Source organism: Poecilia reticulata, linkage group LG4, assembly GCF_000633615.1.
Source record: "Poecilia reticulata strain Guanapo linkage group LG4, Guppy_female_1.0+MT, whole genome shotgun sequence".
NCBI classification, from domain to species: domain Eukaryota; kingdom Metazoa; phylum Chordata; class Actinopteri; order Cyprinodontiformes; family Poeciliidae; genus Poecilia; species Poecilia reticulata.
The window spans coordinates 194,464-216,271 of NC_024334.1; the positions used below are offsets into that span (position 1 = coordinate 194,464).

Here is a 21,808-nt window from a genome sequence, read left to right on the forward strand (position 1 = left end):
TGATGCATCACTCCATCTGTATGCAAATGACCAACTTGTTTTCCATGCAATATTCTCTGAAATTCAGGAACGATAAAACTTGACTCTGTTACTGAAACAGATTCATGCACCAGTACTAATGCACTTAGGTGGTCCCTTAAAATTAAATGGTAAGATTAAAAGGTGTCCCTCAGGGCGCCGTAATTCAGCCTACACTTGTCATGTCAATACAGTTTCTCTGTCTTTAATTAGTCTGCATGGTACATTTGACATTGCCATTTTTTTCCACCTTAAATTTGCGCTAAATCCTGAATAAACTGTTTTAGTACAGTTTTTGAATCCACATGTTGCCATTCTGGGAATTCATACTTTTTTATACCATTTAACCATTTTTTGTCCATCAATCATAAATTTTATATGAATGCTGTCAAAAATTCCCATATTTGCTGTAAAATTTAAATCGCTTCTACATTAAATATAAATAATCAATTTCCAGTTCACATTATGATGCGACAGATTTTAACTCCTAATCAAACTGAAATCTTTCTGAGTAACCTCCTGATATTAAATATTTAAGTACACATTTTCATAAAGTAGATAATGAATAAAAAAAGAAAAATACATTCAATCATGTTGTAAAACACAATATAGATGAATGTTGATTGATTTAAAGGCTAAAAAAACAGCACATTAATATAAAATAGAACATCATCAAAATGAAATATTTTACAGCAGATGGTACAGCATTCCTGCACAATGTGCTCCAATTGAAGGTAGTGTATGTATTTCTTTTTTAATAAATCATGTCTTTATTGTAACATGAAAAAAAGAGTTGATACAGCCAATGTATCTATATAAATTTCTATGTTTTAACAATATTGTTCAAAAAATGCATTTGGACAATGTCAAGATTACAGTCTCTGAAATTGAAGAATAGACATAATGCTACAGGGAGAATTTTTCATCAGTCATATTGAAGTATTATAAGTATAAAGTCAGTTTTTGTACATATATCTTGGGTTTAAGCAGATGTTGTAAAAATGAGATTGTGTGTCAATAAATCAAGGCAAAAGAAACTCTTACTAGAGGAACTCTGAATATTTTTGAAGAAAGTTCATAATATGAATTCATGGTTGGTGAAAATGCAATAATTAGGGTTAGTCATGTTTGAAAAGAACACATGCCAACTAAAAGTCTTTGATAATAATTATGGATGTCAAGTAAACTGGCAGCAGAAGCTACTAATGAGCTTGCCTTTCCAGCTGGATACTGAGAAAAGTCTGAGGTAAAATAGTTCCCTCAACTGACCAACTGTTGGCTGAATAATGAGTCCAGTCGTTGGTCCGGAATCAGTCCTTGTGATCATTTTGTCCAACGTAACTTACAATTACTGATACTTACAGCCACTGATTAGGAAATGTATTATCATTTAGATCACTGGAATCTTAGATGATCCATTAAGTTATGGCAAGTGCATCAGTCCCAACAATAATGTCGCTTTACTGAACATTTGTAATTGAAAATGCACCAGTCAGTTGCTGGAGGTCAGAATAGTCTGATTTTAATCCAATCTGACCTGTGATCAGTAGGTCAAATACAGAAGAATCAGGGTTTTTTTTTTCTTTGATCTAAATAAAGAGTAAGAACACCCACCATTTTCAGTCAATAAACACCTCATTCAACATCTATTTTGATGCACTTCTTGACTTTTAAAATAAAAACACATTGGGGGACATAATGTGTCCTCAATGTGTACAAATGGGGATTAACATTGAGAGACCTTCATTTTCTGTTAGATACAGAACTCCTACTTCAAGTAAAGCACCTGAAGCACATTGCTTAAAATGACAAAATAAAACCTTTATCAGTCAAAATATAAAACCTGACAGGTGAACCATTTTTGTGATCTGGATCTCTTTTTAAGCATATATTTGAGACCATCTGTTAAGCCCATACACAGCAACAAATCTACAGAACAATAACTGAAAAACAAAAGAACAAATGTTTTAAAATCTTAGATCTCAACTGGAATGAAATTGGGACCTTTAGAGAACGCTGCAAAAACAAATTTCCTGAAACTTCAACGAGCTAAAGCAACATAGCAAGAAAGAGGGAGGCAACATTTCTGCACAGCATAGTGAGAAACTGATGGGTGCAACGAAGAAATAAACTACTTTAAGGTGTAACAGCTAAATGTAGTTCAACAAACTACTAAGGCTGTACTTAGATTTCCATATGGCTGTAATAATCATTAAAACATTTTTATCCAGATGATGTAGGAGGCTGCTTAAAATCAGCTCAAATATTTGCTCCAGAAAAAAAATGAAATTACAAGTTGAAATTATATAAAATCAGGGGGAAAACCATTTGAAATAAACAAAAAACTAAGTAGTACATTTATTTTTACACAAACTGGACCAATTTAAAAAAAAATAATAGTAAAAAGGAAAGCAATAACCTCAACTGCTAAAACCCCCAATTATTGTGACATCATAGTCCTTAAGTTCGCTGGTTGACATCGAAAATGTGTCACCTCGGTGTCGTCCAGCTCCAGCACAGATCGACTGTTTTCTTTAGCTGGGCTCACAGAGTGATGTTACATTTCCACATTTACCTTGCAGGCTGAGGCGTTTTAGAAGCCCCTGATGTATACTAAGTGAGCAGGAAGCAGGAGCAGAGCATTCAGACATGGAGAAAATGAGTCCTGGTGTGACCTTACCGCTCAGAAAGCCCTAGAGCCGTCTKGTAAATGTGCACCTGCTGTGACACATAAACATACAATAACAAGCATGCTTTCCTTCAAATGGACTCTAATGCACAGCTATGTACACAGTTTTCTCAAGCCCAGGCAGTAGCACTCTGTGGAAGCTACAAACAGAGGAAAAACTAACGTTTGTGTTGTGGCAGCAGGTAGGCAGGTGGTTCACTCGAGGCTGAACCATCACACACAAAGCCCTAAATTGTCTGGTTTCTACTGTGCAGCCATTTCCTGCTGTCTGTCTACACCTTTTGTAGACACATTCCAGAGGGCCAGCAACAACTTCAAATACACCGCACTAACCTGGAGCGCCCTTAAATCTCAACTGCTCTGGAGATTTTTAGTGATGTGATACTGAAATGGTTTTCAGTAGAAAATTTGATGCACAACATGCAGACATCTATAACACCATGGAAAATAAAAAAATTTAAAAAAACTTTCAGAGCATGGTCCATGACTGTCTTTTATTTCCGCTTATTAAATTTCCCAGCACGTACATGAAAAACACAGCGCTGATGAATAAACTAGGGCAGTTTTATAAGCTAAAGAGGGTTGTAGCTACATGAATGACCAGTGAGCGTGTTTGATAATGTAGAGGCAATCAGTATTTAGACTTGAGAAATTATAAACTAACTTATAAACTAATTGAAATATATTGACAGATTACTCACCAGGACAACTTAAAGCTGCAATGTCAAAGTGTCCATAAAATGTCTCCTGAATATTTTTTTTTAATAAAAAACAACTGTGCAAGCATTTTAGACTAAATGATAATGTGGACATGGAGTTTGTCCACTCCCTCAGTTTTACAACAGTAACTTTAACAGACACAAAAACACAGGGTAAGCTTAATTGATTTAACACCAGCGGTCAAACAGAACTTCAAGATGTTGGCGTTCAATAATCTCATTTGCTAATTACAATAAAAGGTATTTTTATTAGATATATTTTTTTAATTCACTGAAAACTCACAAATGTAGCAGTAAATGTAATTTACATCATAAAAGTCCCCACAATCCTGTTTAAAACAACATCCTCAGCCCATTTCATTCAGTATTTAACTGCTATTAAGAGCACAAATACAAACTAGTTAGTATGTTAGTCTCCCAAACATACTAAGAGAAATACAAACCGATGATCTGACTATTCGTCATCTTTACCATCACCGTTTTTTGTGCAATCATTTCATGATACTAAGTTATTAACATGCTTCATCATGTTTCATTCACACACAGGTAAAACCATATTTCACTACAGACTTATTTGCAAGGAGTAAATTCCAGCAGAAATGCCACAACGTAGCAGGAATTATGTGTTTTTAAACTTTAAAGCTACACAAACCTAAGAAGAGGGGAAAATTGAGGAAAGAGCTCTCAATTCTTCCATGCACTCAGAAAACTTTAAGAAAAAAAAATCAAGAGTGAGAAAACTTCTGTTGTTGATTAGCCACAGGTTAGCTGCCTTTGCCCCATCGCCTCGAGTGTTTGTTGTTGGAGCTGTTTTGCGGTTTTCACAGCTACAGAGCAGTCAGCGAGGAATGCTCGCCTCTGAAACCTGAGAGGCCCAGGGCTGTCTGAGCCACTGGGGCCCCGTGGGCTACCGTGACCCGTAATCAAACAAGGACACCAAAAACTGTTGGGTGTCGGAGCATATTCAAACTTTTCTGTGCAAACCACTGCCAAGCATTTCTGGGAAAATGGAAGTTCCACTGCCTTTGTGAAGGTCTTCGCACCACTTGAGTCCTTCCACACTGCATCAAGTTCTGCAGACTTCATTGTATTCAATTGGTATTTCATGTGATATACCACACATAATTATAAAGTGAAACAAAAATGAAATATGGTTTTCTTATATTTAAAAAAAATATATAAATCTGAAAGTGCATCATGTATTTCTGTGACTTTGTAGAACCACATTTCATTGTAATTAAACTAGCAAATGTTTTGGATTTTGCACACTAATTCACATTAATGATGTTAGAGGACATCATTGAAAAACTATTGTTTGATCTTTTTGCAGATTCCTATGAATACATGAATATGTTTTCATCTAAACCACTCAGTCTGAAGTCATTTTACAACCCTAAACCAGATTTTTTTCTGGGTATGCACTTCAGATCCCCCTGTCCTGAAAACTTATGAAGCTGTCAAAGAATGATTGATACTGAGATAAAAATGCACACAGGTGTTTGGTGGTTTACAGATATATTTGCAGGTATCAGAGTAAAAGGGTCGAACTGTAAACCTTTTTTTCTTCCTCTACGTAATCATGCACCATTTTGTGGTGGTCACATACAATGCCAATAAAATTCAGATTCAGTCTTTCTGCTTATTGCTAAATCAGTGACTGTATTCAAATATGTTGAAGGAAAAGGCAACATAGTTGTTGTTCTCGTGAAATAAATAATTTGAAAATCAGTCTGGGGGAACATGGTTATTTTTGCAGACGTGCAACAAAATCAGTTCGTAGCAGGACCATAATAATGAGAACACCATAGCTCTCCAAGAATGTCATAGTTTGGCCTCTAAAGCCAAGTTAAAAGGAGAGTCTTAAAGAGTGAGCTTAAAAGCTTCCCTGATCTAAAATGGGCAGCTTTCTGATAACTAAGCTCCAAAGCAATGCATTCAAACATTGATCACAGAGAACGGGCCTCTTTTTGTCTCATTAGGCCAGTTTTAAATCCATCCAGCTTGAGGTTAATCCCAGCCACAGCCGAATTGTTTGCAGGAATGGCTCAACTTTAAAGAAAGTTCATCCTTCGAGTTCCAAAACCAAAAAAACAACATCTGTAGTTCCCAAAACCTGGGTTGTGTTTGTTATCAAGACAGCAACACATGCATTAATTTATTTACCACTTCATCTCATTTAGACCATTTTGTTTGATGTAAGACTTTGAAACAGTGAAAACTGATGATACAGTCACCAGTATAATTTGTCGAAGGTGAGGGAAAAAAAACAAATAAAATCAGGGCAAGATGAAAATATAGATTTTATAAACTTATTTGTGCTGCCAGATCAAATTTCTAAGCTATAATTAGCACTGGTCGACATGTTCCAGTGCAGTCTGGGACACCTCTTCATGAAGATGATAAATCATTAGCTAATGGCAACTTTTTATGCTATTAATTTGTATTCTTTTCTGCTGGCTTACATTTGTCATTATGTAAGACAGGTTTTAACAATAAAGACAGGTTTTAAAAACTAAAGGTTCAATACTGCTAAAATGTCCCAAGAGTTTTAAATTCTTTAATAGAATTCAACAATAAGTAGGAGTTTGTCAAGTTTGTTCTAAAATTGTTAAAAATGTCGTATAAAGGGCTTTTTGAAGCATAAATTTGACCTTCGAAATTTTCTATAAATTAATATTAAAATCTCGCCTGGTTTTCGTGAATTCAGTATCGTATGTTGACTTGTGAGTTTTATGCATGGTTACATAAATAAGCATGGGAAAGTTACTGGTTTCAAGCTTTAAGGTTTTTCAAAAGTTCCAAAACATTCATGTCATACCAGAGATGCCAGAGAAAGTATGAGTGAGAAAAATTTTCCCCAATAGTAGAGCATAGACAAGCACAGGACATCCTCCTCCTTAAACCTGTTCATGCAAACAATGAGTCGGCTGGCTGGAAAAAAAAAGCATAGTCGGCATGCTCATTTTCTATTTACAAGTCAGACAAATGCATCTGTTTGGAAAAAACCTCAGTTACAAAAAAAAGGCTGTCATGGTGTGGAAACGTAAGAAGCGTCTCTTTTCAAGTCAAACACGGTTTCAACACGACAGTAAGCTATGAGTGGTGTGTGTATTTAAGAAGCCACCTGCAGGCTGCGAACATGACTGTTGGGCCGGACTAATTCACCAGCTAGATATTTAAAACTGTATGAAACGGCAACATTGATATTATGCACAATGAGGACTGGATAAATCGTATTCTGTATTTTTAGACTTTCGTATCAAAGGAACACTGTATAAACCAAATCTCTAACTGTAATTATTGCAATAGAAGGAATAATTCTACATTACACATTTTTGTTTAAAATCTTGTATAAATATTTTTGAAGAATTACATTTTTACTTAAGGTCATACTATAGGAACATAACCTATGCCATGGATAACAGTAGTGAACTCACACTACAATCTACAAGGAAATACATGACAATATTGGGGGAGGAAAAGTGAAACAGAAGCAGAGATCAGGCAGATTTAAAGCTACACCTATTAACTCTTCAGTCGCCAGTCAGCAGGTTCTGCACACCACCCTCCTACACCAGCACACCCACACTAATCCCGTCTCCAGGGCTTCACTGGGTCAGGGTTCATCTATGAACCAAAAGGCATGGCTTAGGTGTGGCTGAATTTACGTACAAACGTGTTAGTACTAGGCAAATGTGCAAACCTAATGTGTGAAAGCGCTTTCACTGCAAGAGATTGATGAGTAGTTGTTCTGGAGATGTGGAGCCTCAAAAATTGGTTTGCACACAACAAAGATGAAAACCTGAAGCCCATGAGACAAACTGCTGCTTCCTCGCTGCTGCGCAGCCTGGCGTAGCCCCTCCTGTGCCCCCCTCCAAACCAACTCCTTGCTCATTGCACTACAAAGGCCTGGAAGCCAAGGGTGCAGTATTAGAGCTTCACTTCTGATGTGCATGTTGTTTTTTTTCCCTCCTCCTTTTTCTCCTAGACCTTTGCCATGTCTTCTTCCCCAACCTCTCCTGTCTCCATTTTCTTTTTCCTAAACACTACAAAGAAAAGTCAGGAAGCGGGCACTTGGGAGAGGAAAACTAAATGAAACTGCTTGTATTTGCAATGAAAATAATAATAAAAAAAGAACAGTGTAGAAATAACTGCCTCACCTTTGCAGTTTTTTTTATGGCAGAGTTGCACTGAATTCCAGGAAAAAGATATATTTTCTAGGGTTTATTTCACAACGATATCAAATGTAACTCAGTGTAATACTACTATACTTCTATCCAGGGAAAGTGATGTTTATCAGAAGTGTTGATATCAGCTCTTATTGATGTGATCACATGACAAATACTGCGTCATCTTGTTGAGGCAGCATGTCCCCGTGGAACCGTTTCGTACAGATGTGTTGTGTGATTGAGTTAGGGGCCATGTTTTATGCAGAAATGCACTCTGACAGCAGTTCTGATATTTTGCTTCAATGATTCCACAATCTGGTGTTTTAATCTGCAGGCAACATTAAAATTTTTGGGGAATGTTTATCAGATGCGGTGAGAAATTACATATTTTGTACAATTATCAAATACTCACAGATTGTGCAGTTGCTAAAAACTCCTGGATGTGTCTAATAAATGTATTTCCAAAAAACCTGATGCTATGCCACTCATCATATGCCACAAACAAGATCTTCATGGATTTCCAAAGTTTAGGTCCTAAGGATAGAATCAAATCTTAAAAGGATTTTGACAGGACCATAAAAGAAATGACCAAGTAGGGGTTAGCTTTTGTAAATGGAACCAAGTCAGCAGAGTTTCTATATTCACCCATAACGGCCAGAGAGGAACCAAACTGTAGCTAATTAAGCGCGTCTCAATCTCAACACTGTGAAGAAGGTTGGCTAATTAAATGACAAGCTGTCAGTGTCTACAAACTGCTCGCTGCTGCATTTAAGGGTGACGGGGGTCAATTTAATTTGAATCGACCCAACCGACCACAGAGGCAACCTCAGCCCACCTACTGTGATGGTCTGGGTGCTGGTGGTGAGTGTGTGTGTGTGTGTGTGTGTGTGTGTGTGTGTGTGGAGAATCTATTTTTGGATGTTTACTGGCTGTTTGGAAAATATGTCAAATCTTTACTGCACAAACTCATAAAAACATAAATCCTTATAGTCATAGCAGCACACTAATGTACTAAACTGTCCATCATGCTCACCAAAGCTCTCTGGTGAGACTCTGGTGTCTCACTGAGGACCCGCTCTTCACAAAACACCTTTAAGTCTCAGCCAAAAAGGACAAGAAAATGCTGGTTCCTCTGTACGAACGGAAAGCTTTGATTCTCTAATTTTAAAGGGCTCTCTAATCATTTTCTTATTCTGACATGCAAACAAGAAAAAATTAACCCCCAAATAAAATTAGAGGAAGTTTTTAATCTTGTTTTGCTATTCTAACTTTTATAGTTTAACAAGCTGTTATATTTCTTATAATCAGAGGAGAAGAAATTATAAAAATCTTCTTTCAGCCAGCTGGCAATGTGCAGCAGAATTCTAAGCTCAATAAAACCAGAGGAAACTCCAGTTCCTTCAGCTGTTTTCCACATCTCATTAAAAGCATTTAGACTGTAGGAAGAGTCTGATGGAATGTTGTTTTTATTGAAAATCATAATTTTGAAAAAAAAATTGTGGTACTTAGAAATACTTCAGGCTGGTCTAAAATTTCATTGTCAAATAAAAAACATCACACTCAGACACTAAAATGTGACTTTTGATTCTTCAGTACAGTGAAGAAAAAAAAAATTGTTTTAACAGCTAGTATAAGATGAACTGCCCTTCATCTCTATTTATAGTTAACCCAGTCAGACATGTGAAATTATCTCACAGACACAAACGAACAATAGTTTCATCAATTTTTCCTTGTTACTGTTCAACTAGGGTTAGGGTTTGGGCAAAGTCAATTATTTACAGCGAATTTCTAAAGTTCAACATCTTAAATGGTTTTAATGCTTCAGAGGCAGTAAAATTGTGACTTTTCACTACTGACTACAAAGTCTTATCAAGTCATAAGTAGAAAGTGACTTTGGACTTTCAGGGTATATCTACTGCATGATCCTACTTTTCTTTCAGTGGCAGGTCCCGTGTTCCTCAGTGTATCTTTAGCTTTAAACAGACTATTGCACTATTGCTGGATGTAAAAAGAAGGACTAAGTTTTGGACTAAACAGACTATTGCACTATTGCTGGATGTAAAAAGAAGGACTAAGTTTTGGACTAGCGTATGGGCATAGTAACACTTTTGTGTCTTTTGTTGTTAAGCATTTTAATGAAAATCTGATGATCTTGCACAAGTTTGATCTCGTTTGAGTTTCTCTGTAGAGAAAACCAATAAAAGACTAAAGGAACTGATTTTTTTTTTAAAGCACTGCAACAGACATATTTTGATGGATCTCCTAATGTTTAAAAAATTATGTGCCATAAACATAAAGAGTAGAAAACATGAACATGTACGTTTAAATAAATAAGTATTGCCTCTAATCTATGACCACAGCGAGTACTTTGGGAGAAACTGGACTGACTTTATCTTCCACCACCTCATTCAACCAGGGTCTCCTCCACTCCAGTGAAGTGGGAGGATGAAGCCTGTCAGCTGGTGGGGCTGTGGTTCTGAAACAACAAGACTCGCTTTTGACACTGCACCATCAGGGCCCCGGGAGAGTCACCAGCACGTCTACCCCAACAGCCTCTGCAGCACCTCCCTACGCCTCCCCCAGGAGGCTCTCAGCCCGAGTTGTTTGCTCTCCCTCTCCACCAGACAGGATATAATGCTTTCCACATGTGAGGGTAAAGAAAGGGGGAGGATGGTGGTGTGGAGAGAGAAGAAGTGGGGAGGAGTTGCATGTGAAGAGAAGAAAAGCATGCTCGACTGGAGGCTTAGAATGACTTTACCCACAACAGAATCACATTTTATTTAACTAAAATACATGATTGCCAAAGATGTGTAATCTGAATAGTTCAGCATCTTTTTCATGGCCTACAGTCACTACAAAGCCAACAACTAAAACTGTGTCGCCTTTACCAGTCTGTGAGGACCAGTCAAATCCTTGAAATGGAAAGTGGCACCTAAAGTGAACAAATAAAATCCTCAGTCTAAAAGTGGCTCCACTAACATAATCAGAACAAAAGAAAAAACAGGACAGAAGCACTTTTAGAACAATTAAAAAATGATAGACATTTCATTAAAAGACCAAAATAACAAATTGGATATCTGATGATCAATCAAAAGTGGTATGATAAAGAGGTCCAGGTAAAATCAACTCAATCTATTTTGATGTGCATAGAATTAAACACATCACTTAAAGTCTATCCAGCACCACAGTTGCTGCGTTTCCATCATAAATGTGTGCAAAACTTTGTCGATATTCCATTAATGTCAGGAGGATATACAGATGCACAAAAAGTAAAGAGTCAAGAATGATACCCTGGATGACTCCAAGAGACAGTAAAGTTCTTTTCATCTGAGGAAAGAACAGAACATAACTTTGACACCATACACTTATAAAACAAGTTCTGTAGCAGATAAACCCATACAGTGCCAAGAACACTTTATGCATGAAGCTCTGGGGGTTAATTAATTATGATGGACATATCTACCAGAGTGATTGAAACCACCTTGTGCTTCATATAAACACTTGTAATGGGCACAATCTCAAAAGTTTAATATTACACTAACTGGCAGAGGCTCACAAGTTAGAGCGGATTTTAATGTGGTTGATGGTTAAATTCCTCGGCCTAAATAAAAATCCCTTTGGCAGAACGCTGAACCACAAATTGCCACTGATGGCAGGCAAGCACCTTGCAAAAAAGCCCTGTGTGTTATTGTGTGTTTTACTGAGCAAGTTAGCAATGCATCCTGTTTGTCATAGAAGTACAAACTCTGGTTTGAAAGTGCTACAGAAGTACAGACAAATTAAAATTCACGAGCCTTAACTGCAGAACAAAAGATTGAAGCATGAGAAGGAGCGATCTTCAGACCAATACTAAAGCCACATGACGGGACAAAGGCATAAACAGGACAGTAAAGACAAAAAACAAATACATTTACTTGTTGCGTTTTGTATTTTGTGTGCAAATGGTACTTTGCATGTGGAAATGTCAAATATACAAATGGACCTCCAACAACCAGTGATTTATTTTGCACCAAGTCGTCTCAAGTTTTTCAACACAATCTCCACAGGGCTGTAGTAATAACACCAACACAGAAAAATGGAATGACACTTTATTTTCCAAATTTTTCTTGAGAGCAAATGTCAAGTGCATGTGGTTAGAAGCATTGGGCACAAGCCATTACCTTATGCTTTTCACCACACAAGGTCTTTGAAGTCAAGGTAATGCAATCGTTAAATAACATGGCCTCGGGCCACAGCAACCACACATTAATCGTGTCAGACTAATTGCATGTAATAAAACTTTATGAAAGCAAATTTTAATACAGTGACGCAACTCGGAACAAACATTAAATATGTTCAAAATCCATGGCCGTATAAGTTAATAAAGCTTCTCAGAAATGTGTTGCAGACTTTTAGGCTTCCAATGGAATATCTGACATTTGTCTTTCTTGATTTTAGCCTGGAAGCAACAGCGTGCGCACACCTTGCATCTGTAGCAGCGCCAGTTCTGTGGTGCATTATGGGAGTAACAACTTGCTGTTAAAGTGGAGCCTGAGTGAAAAGATTTGAAGGAGTGATCAAAGCTGCATACCAAGGCACTTCCATTAAGGTGATAAAAATCAGGCAGTAAAGGGGGAGGAAAACAAAACCTCACACAGAGCAGTCGACTTATTCCAACAACAGAACACATAGTAATGAGAAAATCCTGCCTTTCTTTGGAAACCATGAAATGTTCTCTCAATCAAAAGGCTCATCAACTGTTGTTTTGGCATGCAAACAACAAACAGTGTATACGTAGAGTTATAAGGTCGAAAGACATCATTTACTTGCACAGTCTTAAGATTAACACAGACTTTAGCGATCAATTATATTGAATTAGTCTGTGGTCAGTCTGAATCTTTTGGCCTATGTTGCCTGTCGACTCAGTGACGTTGCGTAAAGAACCTCTGAAGATACATTTTTAGGTTCTTTCACAGATTCCTAATTGAATTCATCTCTGGACTTTGACTGGGCCATTCAAACTGAGGACATATCATGACTTCACTTGCAGAAATTGTGGATGGAATCACTGAAGTTGGCAATAAAAATGGATATCAATATATAATGTTGAATATTGTAGACTTTGTGTGGTGGAAGGAATTAAGAATAGAAGGACAAAGTAATGGTGGAGTTTAATGCTTTTAGAAACAGTTAAAATATAACAAAGAAAAATACTTAATTTGGGAAAAGAAATTAAAATAAATGTTATCCAGCACTGATTTTAACATCAATCTACTTTGACCTAAATTATTCCACTGCATGTTTTGGTTGTATGTTTCGGATCATTGTAGAGCATTGGCTACATGGCACTCATCTAAAATCTCATAAGCAGTTAAGAAGCTAAACAGAAACATCTGTTACAGCTAAATGTTAACTAACTTAGCATTAGCCACAGGCAGAGCTAGTGAAGGTAGCTGTTTGAGGGAGAGGAATTAACTCTTGTTTTCTCTTCCTCGGTACGTAAAAATTAAAAGCCGTTTGTTGCATTTCAATACAATCAGGAGTTGCAAAGTCTGTTTCAGTAAAAGACGATGTTACTGCTGCTGTAGTTTTCAGAAAAAGTCCAAGACATCCTGGATCGAAACCGGGAAAAATGTAACTGAGACCATTGCAACACCAAGACTTGGAAAAAGCATTCTCAAGAACATGAACATTTTGATGTCCACAACATAACCTGTGCTTCATAACATCTGTTTTAGCAGGACTTCATATATCAAATGAAGTCCAACAAGTGTGTGACAGAATCATCACTGATAGGCTGTAAGCACTGTCCAGAGGAAAAAAAAAAGATTCAAACAAATAGAACCCAATAAAACTGTGGATATATCGTTCCTGTTTAAAAAGCGTCTCTCTAAGCAAAAAGAAAGTCATATGGTCTTAGATGGTTTATGCAGATGGTCTGCTTCATGCAAACCATCCGTTTCCCACAGTAAAATTCAAGTTCTTTTCAAGCATTTTCAAGGCAAATTTTCAAACTTTTTCAACACCACACTTTGGAGACCAAAATAATACAAATGAACTCTAAAGAAGACACTTTCAATTCATTTTCATATGACAATTTATAACTGTTAATATCTTGTGATAGTATGTTGCATGCTAAGTAGAGACAAAGAATTAAAACAAAGTTATGTTTTGAAACATCTCTCACAGACTGGATCATCAAAAAATTCCTGGTCACACCTGGAAGGGCTTTCAGATGTGGCTCTTGAACCTTTTACTGTAGAGATGAACAGATAAATCTTCAATGCTCTCAGCACAAGGAGACAAAAATAACATTGTGTATTCTGAGAAATGCTGCTAAGTAATCAGTGAGCAGGGAGCTCATAAAAATGCTGCCTGGATCCAATCAAACTGAAAGATGGCTCTTGTTTTAGGCTGATTAACCGTTGGAACGGCAAAATGTAGGCGAGCATTAGGGGACAGCATGTGAAAAAAGCAGAACGTTTAGATTGTACGGAGATAAGAAGCATAAAAGTAGGGGACCAGGAAAAAAAAAACCCTGGGGTGGTCTCCTCAGGTTTCTGAGCAAGATGTGAGCTCATGTCTGGCGTGTTATAAAGGTCTCTATGCAGACAGGGGGCTTTGTTCGAGTACATGTACTCTCAGGGCAGTTCCACTCACTGATCACTGGAGACCAAGAAGCGGATTAAGAGTCATATAATAGAGGTTTTACCTTTGAAAAGCTCAACTTCAGCAACCTTGACTTGATAATCTTTGTTGGCCTGTTTTTACTTGACCGAAAGAAAAACTGTCTAATGAAAGAACATACGTTACCTCAAATGTATTCACAAGGCCACTGTAAATATTGTGGTCGTTGCTAAGGTTTGAATGTTAGAGGTATGACGCTACGGTTGAAGAAACTTCACCTTATGCAATCTAGCATTAAAAAAAATGGCATTGGGTTCAAAAAATTACGCCAAGATACACAAACTCAGTTTTCAGTTTATTTAGTCTCTCTTATAGTCAATATACAGTCATTATCAAATCTAATGCTTATAGAATTGTCGTGTTTTAATTTTGTAGCAGCACGTTACATTGCAAGATTGTGCAAAAGCAAATAAAATCACTAGAAAACCAAAATTTTTTTAAAAAAGGGTATTTTAATTCACAAGCTGCTTTTATTGGTATTTTTAATGGAAATAATAATCATAAGAACAAGAAAAGCTGGGAAATACTCTAAAATCAATTAACTACATAAGAGAGGAAAAGATGATACAGTAAAAGTTACTTCAGGGCATTCAAGAGAATCTAGAGCATGTCAAATGGTCTCCTCCAGAGAAGCATACAACAAAACTGTGTTGCTATTATACGAGTGCAACTCCATCAAACAGAGAGAAAAACTTTTAAACCAAGACCTTGAGACAAAACGTGTTCTGATAGCAAAGTCAAATTCAAATACTTTTTAGGCATTTTGTGCATTTAGCAGCTATGGTTGTTTGGGGATAGACTGTTGCGTTCAATTGGTTGCAGTTTGTAACTTAATTCAGCTTTCACTACATCTTAAATTTTTAAAGCTGCAATGCCAGAACATTTTTCAATTTATCACTCTGGTAAGAAATGATGCAACATAGGGAACAATATGCTTTAGAGTAAGAAAGCATTAGTCTTTATGACATGAGCTCATTAACAAGAGACATTATTTGTGTTAGCTGGGAGCTGAGCAAGGAGGGAAAACATCAAGCAACGGTTTACCGTTTTGCAATAAAAATACATCAATAACTCTATAAAGATAGAAGGAGTAACAGATTTAAACGTTACACATTAAACAGCCTTTTAATGCCACATTCCCAGCAGACCAGCCTACATCTGCAATGTGCTAGAAACTCTCTCAAGCAAATTCAAAAATTCTAAGAGGATTGGATACTAAACTAAATGCACAAAATGCATTTGGATGGGCATAAATAGAAAAAAATATATAATTTTCTCTAGTTTCAGAAAACAAAATCTGCCTGAAACAAGAACAATGCAAACACGAGGAAGAAAAGACATTTTGGGAGTTGTTATAAAAAATAACGATTATGGATAAAATAGGAGGAGGAAAAAATAAGGATGAGACCACTGACTAGTAAAGTGCTTTATAAGGTAACCAATCAGTTTGAAAAGATCAAAGAGAGTTGCTGTTTGGGATTGAGATCAAAGTACGAGAAGGAAAAAGGTGGAGGAGAAAAAAGAAATGCAAACAAAGGACAGGAAATGCACACCTGTTGGGTTTTGGATCATGCAGGGTCAATATTCCCATCAGCTAACACACACAACTTTTGCTGGAAATGTAATCTATTCATTGTACATAAAAAGACAACAACAAAAAAATTGTAAACACACATATTCTATCAGAATAAGAGCAATTTATTTGCATCAATTAGCTTTGCTAAGTGCTACCAGAATTTGCACATAAAATTTATATTTTTTCCTCACAAAAATTAAAACAGATGTCGTGATCAAACAAGTATTAGTACTCAACACATAACGTTTCCCTTTTGAGTGAAAACATAACAGTACTCTAACTTACCTACAATGTTTGGCTACTCTATAATCTAAAAATATAATCCTCCAGATCTATTAGAACCAACTAGTGTGCCTTTCCTGAGCTGCATGCCTACAGACAGAGGCAATTCATTGTTACCATAACTGAAAAGCACAGCTTTAGTAAACCCCTAGAGAGCAGAAGTAGATTTTAAATTCCCTTAGTGTCATCCTCAGTTCATCAAGAAACACCTCATTGTTAAGTACAGCACACAAGGATGATGATGCTGGGATTCAGTTTATTTTTATATGCACTAATCTCAGTCACATAAGCATAGAACCCTTTAAAATAGCTGACATTAGTAAGACTAGGCCTTTAGGAAGCTTTTCATTGGTTGGGGGTATTTCAGCAAGATACACTACAGACAGAGTGGTTGACAGCGCCTCTGCACCAGCATGTCAACTATGTAAGGGGTGTGTGGGGTTGGGGTTGTCCGCTGAATATGCATCAAGTGTTTTTTGGGGGGGTTTTTCCAGGGCTGTCTAAACATTGGAAAGCTCTCTCCCATTCAGATTCACGATTCAATTGCTGCCGGGTGCCGAATTCCGAGTACGAACAGAGGAAAGGAGTTCCCCAAGGACATTCACAAGTTCCTGGTATGTAAATAGCAAAAGGCTTCGCTGTCGTAAATGTGACGAGTAGGGGAGCACAATGCTTCGCTCACGACATATGCAGGAGACATATGACTGAATCTCTCAAAGAAGAATCTCCCATTTGGCATTTCAGCTGCAGCAGTGCGTCAATCAAACTGCATGGTTCTGCATTTCTTAAATATCAAAAAAGAAATCTGAATATTATGGAGACATGTAGTCTTGTGGAAAATTAGGACATCCTACACCGGCCTGTGCATTTTCCTAAAATGTTAGCAGTTATGGATATATAATGCAGGGCCGTATGAGTCATTCTGAAAGAAGTCTGGTGAGGTACTGAAAAAAAAAATCTGTAATCAACTTTTCTGCTCTCCAGAAATAGTATCCAAGTGGAGGGTATTCAAAAATACTTCCAACATGCTTAGTTCTGGATGTCTAAGTAAGTTCACCCTGAAAGATGGATGCAAGACATTAAAAGAAGTCTTGACAAATACTAAAATGGCATAATTGGATGTACAGCAAGCTCTTGTGACTGTTGATATGAAAATGCATGCATGCCAGGACAATCAAGCAACTCACAGTTCATAATATAAGAGATTCAAAAACAAGTCGCAACAAAATAAAATCAAATGTCGCAAGTTACTGTTTGAGTTCTGCATCAGATAAACCATTTAAGTTCTACTGGCCTGGAAAAGATCTGACTGTCCCTTATTTTAAAGAAAAGGTATTTTTAGTAAAAGGAACCAAACAAGAACCCCCGTAAATACACCGACAACCAAAAGTTGAAGATCTGGGCTCGTCTGTTTTTCAAACTAGCAAGTTACAGTACGCTCTTTCGCTCTTATTTTTGCTCAGTTAGATTTTGTTGTTATTGTTTTTCCTTCACACACAAATTATTTTCCCATAGCTGTGTAAGCAAAACCAATCAACAACAGAGTAAAAAAAATAGAAGGTACAAAATTCTTTGGGTGAGGCAACACATTTACTTTTGACAGATCTTGCTAAAACTCTGCATTTCTAAATTTTAACATTTCTGAAATAAAAAAAAACAACAAAGTTCCAGCAAATGTTCAAATGTAAGATTTCCAGTAACACTGCCAAGAGATGCCAAAAGCCAAGTCCAGCTGAATGACCCGCCAACTTCTGGGCTTGAAAGACTGAGAAAAATTGGCATGAAACCAACCAGCCAATGCTGGTGCCAAGCTAATCATCTGGGGAAAGAAACTTTCAGACATACAGACTACGAATGATGATAAAAGACACGAAACTGGGCTGCTAACTTATAAACCTTGCAAATAGAAAGTCAGAACAAATTTTACCATTTCTTAAAAATTTGGGATTTGGAGATGTAATGCACTTTAATGTGTAATTTATCCATGAATCCATTTTAGAGTGTGATTTACTGGATGAACACAGTGCAAGCGAGTTTGTACATCAAGCAGCATTCTTATTTTTATCCCCCGTCATTCTTATAAACCAGCTGATTATCTGTGAATGACCATTGAAGAACAGTCTACATTTTAAGTAAGCACCCAAATAATAATTAGATGAATTACTTTAAAAAGTAGTGCTAGTGCCCTACTGTAGGGACCACCTCAAGCATTTAACATGCATAGGTGAGTGAATCTTCATCAGTGCAGAGCATGAGATTGAATAACCCTTCAATTCACTCGTCATTAAGACATTTTAAGGGCAACTGTGTATATTCCACAGCAGCCTATGTGTGATACTCTACACTCTTGATACTTGTCCAAAATATCCACAGCAACCTGGCTTAGCCAGGGATCAAAGTGTGTATAAAAACGTATTACATATACTTAAAACATATTATTTCACTGAAACTTGCAGAAATGTAAAAGTGAGACGAATATTAGTCAAAGAAGACATCTTATATAAATTATTTGTCTTAGGATTTTTCTCTAAAATAAGCTATTTTATGCACCATTTTCACACCAACTGTAAAAACAAAATTAGAATTACAGCGTAAACATAAATTTTAAGAACTACAATCAGAATGGTTCTTGTCTCTTGCTTATTTTCCTTTACATATAGGTCATCTACATTATAGGAGCAAGATTTCTGGTAGAGAGAAATCTTAGCAATAGCTAATCCAAGCAGAAGCTGCTCTGTATGCTGAAATGTGTGTCTCTGTTTATGTCAAGTGTTTTGGTGTATTTGCAAAAGAAACAATAGAGTAAGAGTGTGACTTCACCCCTTTGCAGAATTTTTAACACTCAGCATCATCTTATGTTTTATCTCAAACTCTAAGTCCCGACTGCTCCTCTCTGCTTCCTAATTAGCAAGCTGCATCTCCCACCCCAACTTTGTCATTTTCCTCCAGCAAAATACAAACACTGCACATCTTTTCATCTTCAGCACAGCCTCGTCTTACTGAGGCTCAGGCAGAGACGGCAAAGTTCAACTGATCAGCACAGGTCACCTACTGATTCATCTTCAAAGGTAGAGAAAGGAGGGGAAAAAAAAAACAACAGCAAACACGAAACAGCAGAGAACACGATTCCACATACCACCACCCAAAGACAACAACACCAGGAGGCAAGAGATGATCAGGATGGTGTGGAAGACAGACCAAAGCATAACTAGGGCCAGTGAAGAAGACTGTTGATGAGGCTTTAAGAGAAATAAAACTCTAGATTTCTTTTACAGAAGCTGGCAGCTCCACTATGCCTGAAAACAGCCGAACACCTTAGCAGCTACGACATCCAGCACTGCTGCAAAACTGCAGGCCTATCATCTTGCAAATTTTGCTGGGTGATAACTTGTCCCAGAATTTATTGCGTTAAAATTTTTTGTTTTGAGATAATTTTCTAATAATATAATGGGAATGGCATAATAATGCATTAACATTGTCAAAGATCAATAACCTTTAAATTCTAATGGATACCGGAAGACATTTTAAAAATTCAAAATATATAAACAACAGAAACAACAAAGTTGTTCTTTAATAAAAGGCTAGTTGAGATCAAAGCACCAAACTAAAGACTTCGGTCATTCAATTTTTTGTAGAAAGAGAGAAAAGAGAAAAACAATAAATCACGCAAATGGAAATTGAGCTTGTTTTAATTAATCATATATTTAATTGATTTAATGCTTATTATGACAGCCCTCACTAACAGCAAGCATATTTGTTCCATTTTGTACTTTTTGAAATATATTTTAGGATGTCTATTGATTGTGAATAAATGAGAATCTTGATTTCTATAAAAAGATTTTGGCACACTCAAGGTGATGAGGCTTTAAGAGAAGGTGCACTGCATATTGGGGGATATTTTGTGTTTGTACTATTAAACTAGGCAGTAGAAAGAGTTTTTGGATGGAATCTCAAGCATTTAGGGAACGTAGCCGTCATTGTGTTCCCTTATCCTGCATAAACCAGTGCTCCATTGTGACCCCAATATTTGCTTAAAAGTCCTTTAGAAAGTTGCAAAGAAACCACACACTTCCAGTACCCAACTAAACAAACGAAACCGTCACAGCTCAATCCCAACATGAACTAGAAGATGTTGGACCCCCAGCTTTCCTCAGAATGAAAAAGTTATGCAACATAACCCAGGCTTTTATGTATAATTTTGAATTTGTGTTGATGTGGAATCTGAACTTTCAATGCACTTCACAAACTTTTGACTGGCACTGTTTCTGCCCTACATCATAAAGTTGAACTTCAGTTCAACAATTTATTCACATTGTAGGAGTGGTTGTCAACATGTAGCACCGAATTTTCCTGACACTGTTAAACAATACAATGAGCTACCAGTCAGAGAAAAGAGTTCGAACACCTTGTACAGGTCTGGTTTAAATTTTTCATGATGCTAAATTTCTATGTGGCAGCAGACTTATAAATGGCTGTGCAGAAAGAAGTTAAATCAGCTGACCTCCTTGAGTCTGTGACCCTGAACTTTGAGTAGCGTTTTAGCTCCTCAGGAACTGACAACAGACTGCACTGACTGTTTTTTTTTTATACGCGAGTCTCAGACTCCACAATATGAAAGCCTGCTATGCAGAGACTGGATCGGCTGCACAAAATCTCTTAGAATCTTCTCTGTCTCCCAACCCATTCACCTAATTTAGCATTTTTCCCCTTCCTGTTCTCTGAACTGCTTTCTGCCTCAGGGAACAACCCTGAAGGCTGCTGTTGCATATGCAAGGTCACATCTTTACCCGTGAATATGCACCTACTCTCTCACAAAAAACCAGGGGAGTATAAACTATGGATGGATCTTTGAACCTCAGAAAGGAACTTTCAGAAACCTCAAAGATGTGCGTATGCAACTCAGAACTGAAAATGTGAGAAAGACCAGGCGTAAGCAGGAAGAGAAAAATGGGGTTAAAAAACTGCGAGAAAAATAAGTCCAATGTGCTTCTACACAGTAGGAGTTCCAACTCTCTCCTCATCGAGAATGCAAAGCCTCTTCTGCAGCAGTGTGTGAATGTGTATGTGTGTGTGTGTGCGTGTGTGTGAGGGGGATGGGAGAGCAACAAATTCAACTTGTCTGGGGGAGGGAGCTGGTCTCTAAATTCTGCTGCTTGTCCCCCCAAATGCGTATTGTACCACCAGACCCCCACTCCTTTCAGCTCCTTCATTTTCAATCTGGGCCCACATGGCCATAAGATGGCCTTCGATTTTATCGTTTCTGCTGCAACACACCCAGCACGTCCTGCAGGAGTCTGAAAGAACACACCGACAACTAGAAAACCAGAAATAGAGGTGAGAGGTGTGTCAGAAAAAAGAAAACTTACTTACAAAACAGTGAGTTAGTTCATAAAAAACAGACAATTGGTTCCATAAAAATGAAATCAAAAGGCTCCATATCTGGAACAAGCGAGTATAATTAAGTGTAGTGTAGTCAGTGTTACTTTATACTTGCATTTTAAGGTAGTTCTATGATGGACTGGCGACCTGTCCAGGATGTACCCCACCTCTCACCCTAAATGTCTCGCTGGAGAGGCACCAGCACCCCTCCTGACAAGGTGTAAGAAAACGGATGGATGGATTTTAAGGTAGTTCTATCTTGCCGTTAAATGTGGAGTCTTCAAGAACTTCAAAGAAAATGAAAGCAAGC

The 21,808-nt window shown here is 37.3% G+C and overlaps 1 protein-coding gene across 2 annotated transcripts in view; it reads right to left on the minus strand.

The window, feature by feature from the left end:
• cachd1 (cache domain containing 1) overlaps window positions 1–21,808 on the minus strand; it is a 91,361-nt gene that overhangs the window by 47,493 nt on the left and 22,060 nt on the right. The window lies entirely within an intron of this gene.